At 42.7% G+C, this 7,230-nt stretch overlaps 1 protein-coding gene across 2 annotated transcripts in view; it reads right to left on the bottom strand.

The window, feature by feature from the left end:
- Window positions 1-665: 665 nt before the first annotated feature.
- Window positions 666-7,230, bottom strand: part of RHOBTB1 (Rho related BTB domain containing 1) — a 144,586-nt gene continuing 138,021 nt past the window's right edge. For both annotated transcript variants that reach the window (XM_074000781.1, XM_074000778.1), the window contains one exon: window positions 666-937. The gene's annotated coding sequence lies outside the window, so the exon portion shown is untranslated. The remainder of the gene's footprint in view (window positions 938-7,230) is intronic.

Below are 7,230 nucleotides of genomic sequence, written 5' to 3'. Positions count from 1 at the left end.
GAGGTCCTGAGACTGCTCCCACTCATAGCAGAAAGTAAAGGGGAGCCAATGTGTGCAGAAATCACATGGCAGGAGAGGGAGCAAGAGAGAGGTGGGGGAGGAGTCAGGCTCTTTTTTTTTTTTTCTCTTGAGATGGAGTCTTGCACCGTTGCCCAGGCTGGAATGCAGTGGCGCGATCTCAGCTCACTGCAACCTGCACCTCCTGGGTTCACGCCATTCTCCTGCCTCAGCCTCCTGAGTAGCTGGGACTATAGGCACCCACCACCATGCCCAGCTAATTTTTTTTTTTTTTTTTTTTTTTGTATTTTTAGTAGAGACAGGGTTTCACCGTGTTAGCCAGGATGGTCTCAACGTCCTGACCTAGTGAGTCGCCCGCCTCGGCCTCCCAAAGTGCTGGGATTACAGGCGTGAGCCACTGCGCCCGGCCAAGTCAGGCTCTTTTTAACAACCAGTTCTTGAAGGAACTAATAGTGAGAACTCACTTGTACCCTCCTACCCCCAGGGAGGGTATTATTCTATTCATTCTTTTCATGGGGGATCATCACCCCCATGATCCAAACACCTCCTGTTAGGTCTGCACCTCCAACACTGGGATCAAATTTGAATATGAAGTTTGAAGAGACAATAATCCAAACTATAGCACTGGATAACACAACACTCCAACATTTAGTGGCATGAAACAATCATTTTATTATTCTCATGGATTCTGTTAGTCAGAAATTTGGAGAAGACATAGCAGTACCAGCTTGTTTCTACTTCATAATGTTTGCAGGTGCCCATACTCACATATTTGGTGACTGATGCTGGCTTTTGGCTGAGACTTCAGTGAGACTATTGACTAGAAGAACACTGACACTGGATCTTTCTGTGTGGTCTCTCTGCCTGGGCTCATTTGGGCTTTCCTGGAGAATGGCAGCTAGATTCTGAGAGTGGGTCCCTGGAGAAGAAAGTGGAAGCACATGACATAGCTTTGATCTAGCCTTGGGAGTCACGTGATGTCACTTTTACCATATTCTATTGCTTGAGTTAGTAAAAAAGATCCACCCAGGTTCAAAAGGAAGGGCCACAGACTCTGTAACTCAAAGGGAGGAGTGTCAAGGTCACCTAGTAAGAAGAACATGTGCAATGGGAGATATTGTTGCCACCACCTGCCAAAACACCTTACAGTGAAAAAGTCTGATGGTTTTCCAGAGCTTGCTTTTTACTGGAGAAAGGATGAAAAGGAGATGGAGAGGTGATGAAGGATACTCTATGTCTTAAGGGAGAAGAAGAGTCCCCAGGGTGGTGTCAGGGCTCACAGCAAGAAAGAACTCTGCCACTGCATGCTTTATTATTTGACATCTTCTTTCACCTGAAATGTGACTGCCAGAGCTGCTGCCTGGTCTTCCTTTCCTGGTTCTTGCATTAACCTATGCCCACTTAATCAGAAGAAAGTTTGCCCTCCTCACCCAAGGTTTTAATCATTAAGATGGTCACCTCTCCAGGTGGAGCACCCTCCTGATTTAGCAGCTTCAACAATTTGAAGATTATTGGCCCTAACCAACCCAGCTGTTTTTCTATAATATCTCCCAGGTGGGAAACAACCACTCTAAAGGCCATGTTCTTTTATTATCCTCATATAAACTCTCCAGAGAGGGACTTTACTTCTTGAGATAGTGGTCCTTGGTTCAGTAAAAGTTCAAAAAATGAATATTCCTGGCCAGGCGCGGTGGCTCATGCCAGTAATACCAGCACTTCGGGAGGTCAAGGCGGGTGGATTACCTAAGGTCAGGAGTTCGAGGCCAGCCTGGCCAACATGGTGAAACCCTATGTCTATAAAAATACAAAAATTAGCCAGGCATGGGGGCACATGCCTGTAATCCCAGCTACTCGGGAGGCTGAGACAGCGGAAACACTTGAACCCAGAGGCGGAGGTTGCAGTGAGCCGAGATCGTGCCACCGCACTCCAGCCTGCCAACAGGGTGGGACTCTGTCTCAAAAAAAAAAAAAAAAAAAAAAAAAAGAATATTTCCTTGTAATCAACAACAACAGCAGCAGCAACAATATTATATTCAGTAAAGGAACCGGGGACCCTAAAGCCAACAAAAAATTCAGAAGGGATGGTGCCAGGATGTCCATAGACTTAACACATCCTGTGTAATTCTGTTGCACATTGAGATTGAGAACAACTAACTGTCTGATATGATTTGTCCTGACTACCTTCTTAAATATAACTGCCATTCTTCCTCTTGCTCATATTTATCTCCAGGCCACAGGTCTTCTTGACCAGCCTTTAATATACTAAGTCGGGTCTTATCCTCTGGTCTTTGCACCTACTCTTCCCTTGGCCTCCAGATGCCATTTTCCTAGTTGCTTGCTGGACTCACTTCTTCACTTAATTCATGTGGCGAGACTTATGCAGGTGTTCTAGTCAACAGCCCTGCTGAAGTCTCAGCCAAGAGCCAGCATTTAACCACCGAATATGTGAATGTAGACACTTCCAGATGATTCTGTCCCTCAGCTGCTGAGTCACCCTGGCCTTCAAGTCTGAGCTGAGGCTACAAATATTGTGGAGCACAGACCAACTATAGCCAGTGTGTCTTCTCTGAATTCTCTTAATTCAGGTCTATACTCAAATAATACCTCCTTGGAGAGAATATCTCTGATTACCTTTGTTCAAAAATGATATTCTTAATCATCTTCTATCCTCTTCTTTTTTTCCCTTTCTAGCACTTACCTGATAAAAATACATACTTGTTTGTTAGTTTTTGTTGCATGCCTCCCACAAAGGAATGTAAACTCCGTAATGATAGGGACATTGGTGCCTGGAAAAGTGCCCAACACAGATTAGACAGGTATCAGTGCAATAAATATCTGTGAATGAATAAACACTTGATAATTATGCCACTAGTTCCTTTTCCTAGAGTCATATCAGATGCTATTGTACAATCTCCACCGTCTTTGCCCTTAAACTTGGCCTCGGATTGTGCCTCAGAATCCCTCACAACACAATCATGCATTACTGATCTGGGTCAGTAGATGACATGAAATCAATTTTCCATACCTGGTCTATAGCATTAATTTTGGTATGTTCATTTATTGTTTTATTGTTATTTGGATGTGTGCAATCAGATACTAGTTGCTCTCTGGGGCCAAAAACAGAGTCTCATACTGTATTTGGCATACAGAAGTTCAAAAAGTCCTAGATGAATTGAAATGATTTGTGATAATTTTCAGATCAAGCCTTTGGCAAGGCAGGAGGAAGGCTGAATGAAGATATGATCACCAGGCTTCCCAAGATAAGAGGTGGATAATTGGCACCACACTGGTGGAAGCAGTTTCCAGAACTGACGGAACCGAAGTTACCTCCCTAAAAAATAGGGTGGAGATGAGAAAATCAGTTGGGAAGGCAGAGATTTTAGGTTATAGGATGTTCAATTTGAACCTCAGTAAGATTTGGAAATTGTTTTCTGTTTATCCTACCACAAAACGTCTAGAACTTCATTTGCATCATCTGTTTGCGTATGTTGTGATATTGGTCAAATGGAATTTCTCCAGGGCCAGGTCCAGATGCTTGGGGTGAGGGAGAGGGTGGGGAGGGGAAAGTGACAGCTGTAATGTATTCTCCAGACTTGAAGATCAATGAGCCTGTGTTATTAGGTGGTTTGTTTTAGGAGAAATGAGATCTGAAATTATCTTTAACCTGGCAGGCTTTCACTTCCTGGTTAGATTTCAATGGAATCTACCTCTTAATATTTTCATGGCTGTCATCTGAAGGCCTTGCTCATGCTGGGTGTTTTTAAGACAGGAGAGAGATCCTAATTGGTTGTGATTGCAATCATTTCTCCTTTGGAACATGCCTACTCGAGAAGAACATCCCTATTGAAACTGAGAGAGAAATGCCATTTTTGGAAAGAGCTAGTTTAAACAAAGATTACTATTACCTCTAGAAACATCATTCACCTGTATTAACAATGTATCCATCACTCACCCAAACTGTGAAAGAACGTAGATACCCACTAAAATGAGTTCAAATGTTTACCTTCCCTCCCCTCCCCCAGCAAGTTGCCAAGATCTAATGGTCAATAAAAACATTTTATTCCCAACATAATTGCATGAATAAGACCAGAAACATGATCCAAGGAAAGATGTTGCCTTTCCTTGCTGCAGCTGACAGGGTTGCTTAGAATTTGGGCAGTTGGAGCTGGGGAAAAGCTTTGTTAGTTTATTAAAATGAGGAGTCAGGTCTGGATTCTAGTACCTGGGCTCTAAGCAATGACTTCCTTCCTTCCTTCCTTCCTTCCTTCCTTCCTTCCTTCCTTCCTTCCTTCCTTCCTTTCCTTTCCTTTCTTCCTTCCTTCCTCTCTTTCTTCTCACAATTCCTTCCTTCCTTCCTTCCTTCCCTCCTTCCTCTCTTCTGTCTCTTTTTCTTTCTCTTTCTTTCTTTCTTTCTTTCTTTCTTTCTTTCTTTCTTTCTTTCTTTCTTTCTTTCTTTCTTTCTTTCTCTTTCTTTCTTTCTTTTCTTTCTTCCTTTCTTTCTTCTTTCTTTCTCTTTTTCTTTCTTTCTTTCTTTCTTTTTCTTTCTTTCTTTCTTTTTTCTTTCTCTTTTTCTTTCTTTCTTTCTTTTTCTTTCTTTCTCTTTCTCTCTTTCTTTCTTTCTTTCTTTCTTTCTTTCTTTCTTTCTTTCTTTCTTTCTTTCTTTCTTTCTTTCTTTCTTTCTTTCTTTCTTTCTTTCTTTCTTTCTTTCTTTCTTTCTTCTCTCTCTCTCTTTCTTTCTTCTCTTTTCTTTTTTCGAGATGGAGTCTCACCCTCTCACCCAGGCTGGACTGCAGTGACATGATCTTGGCTCACTGCAACCTTCACCCCCTGGGTACAAGTGATTCTCCCACATCAGCCTCCCTAGTAGCTGAGACTACAGGTGCCTGACACTATGCCCAGCAAATTTTTGTATTTTTAGTAGAGATGGGGTTTCACCATGTTGGCCAGGCTGGTCTCAAACTTCTGACCTCAGGTGATCCATCTACTTTAGCCTTCCAAAGTGCTGGGATTATAGGTGTGAGCCACCGCACTCAGCCTTTTAGACAGAAAGGGCTCTCTCTCTCTCCTTTTCTTTCTCTTTTCTTTCTTTTTTTTCTTTCCTCTTTCTCCCTTATTTTCTCTTTCCTTCTTTCTTTTTTCTTTCTTTTCTTTCTTTCCTATTTCTCTCTCCTTCTCCTTCCTTCCTTCTCTCCTCTCCTCTCTTCCTTCTTTTCCTTCCTTCCTTTCCTTCCTTCCCTTCCTTCCTTTCTTCTTTTCCTTCCGTCCTTCCTTCGTTCCCTCCTTTCCTTCCTTCCTCCCTCCCTCCGTCCCTTCTTTCCCTCCCTCCTTTCCTTCCTTCCTTCCTTCCTTCCTTCCTTCCTTCCTTCCTTCCTTCCTTCCTTCCTCCCTTCCTTCCTCTCTCCCTCCCTCTTTCTTTTTTTCTTTCTTCTTTTGTCATATGGTAGGTGAAATAAAAATCAGGCAGAAAAACCCATGGAAATCAGGCTGTTGGTATTTAAATACAAGTTTTAAAAGTCTGCCTCCCATTTTTAGTTTTTGATTCATTTCTCATGGACTGATTCTGTGCATGTGTAGGGTGATGATGGGGGTGGTGGAGAACTAGAATTGCCATCCTGGCCTTTTTTAGAAAGAACTTGCTGTAGATCTATAAAATGCTGTGTTGCAGAAATTCGTTTAGGTTCAAGTAAATCATGAAATTTGTTTTGCACAATTTAGAGAAAATTTAATGAGGCCCTTTCAAATAAGCGTTATGTATATTTGGGGGCAGTACAAATGATTATGTTTTAGGTTCTATAACTCTGAGACATTAATTACAATGAATTTATTTTTTGATCTTTAAATTGATTTTTTTGTTGTTGTTTTTTACACAGCGGCAACAGAGGATGCATTTTTTTTCATCCATATTTATTTTTTGTGTGCTGATAGTGCACAAAACTTCCATCAGTGTGTTCCATCAAATAGCCTAGGTTGTTCTCAGACTTTCAAAATAGTGGGTAGTGCACAGATCAATCTGAGCTCTTCCGCGGTGTCCTCACATCCCTTTTTTTTTTTTTTTCCTGGGATGGAGTCTTGCCCTGTCGCCCAGGCTAGAGTGCAGTGACATAATCTCGGCTCACTGCAACCTTTGCCTGCCGGGTTCAAGTGATTCTCCTGCCTCAGCCTCCCGAGTAGCTGGGACTACAGGTGCCTGCCACCATGCCTCACTAATTTTTGTAATTTTGGTAGAGATGGAGTTTCACAATGTTGTCTAGGCTGGTCTCGAACTCCTGACCTCAGGTGATCCGCCCACCTCGGCCTCCCAAAGTGCTGGGACTACAGGCGTGATCTACTGGCTGGCCCCTTGCATCCTTTTTAACTTGTCTGGGTGCCCCTCCCCAGCTTCTGTGTTCTTCGGTTTGCGTTTCAGAGTCCATATTGGAGACTCCCATTGCAGGACTCCTCCTACACTGCTGCAGCTACTTTCCCTGCCTCCGGCCTGAAATGCGGGAGTTTCCATTATCCGCTCCCCCTCCGCTGCCTGAGCACTTAGCCTTCGACCACTAGTGCGGGAATATAAAAGCCCCTTCTGTGGCGTAGTCTATACTCCCGAGCACCCCTTGAGACCAGATTGAATGGGGCTTCCTGGCTTGGCTTTTCACCCTTTCCAGTCTCCCCCTTCCTTACTGGTCTCATGGAAGGGCATTTCCTAAGTAAACCACTTGCCTGGGAATCTTCACCTCAGGCTCTGCTTCTGGGGACCTCACTATCCTCTCCATAAGGTGTGGTTGTGGGAACTAAATGAGACAAATGCAAACAAGGCACTCATCACAACGCACGGCCATAACATAGACTCAGAAATGTTATTACTATGATGATGAGTCTCACATCACTTTTTTGGACTCTGGTAGAGTGGTGCCAAGACTTACACCTTTGATCCATCTGGTTGGCCATGGAAATATTTGAATAAAACGGAAACATTTGAATAAAACTGAAAGAGCATAAAAAAGTGCGTCCTAACAGGCCCGAGACCGTACCACTGGGGTAACTATGCAAACATAAGCAGAAAAGAGCAAAAGCAACCAGCAGAACAGCATTGGCTGAAAAGACAGTTCACATTAATTTTTCTTTTCTTTTTTTTTTAGATTGTTAAGCCCATTTCTCTAAGAGTTAAAAATTTCAGATGACTACTTATTTTATTATTTATTTATTTATTTATTTATTGAGACAGAGTCT

This window comes from Macaca fascicularis, chromosome 9, assembly GCF_037993035.2.
Source record: "Macaca fascicularis isolate 582-1 chromosome 9, T2T-MFA8v1.1".
Classification (NCBI taxonomy): domain Eukaryota; kingdom Metazoa; phylum Chordata; class Mammalia; order Primates; family Cercopithecidae; genus Macaca; species Macaca fascicularis.
The sequence above is the reverse complement of the archived record's forward strand: the minus strand, read 5'-3'. Positions and strand labels throughout refer to the sequence as shown.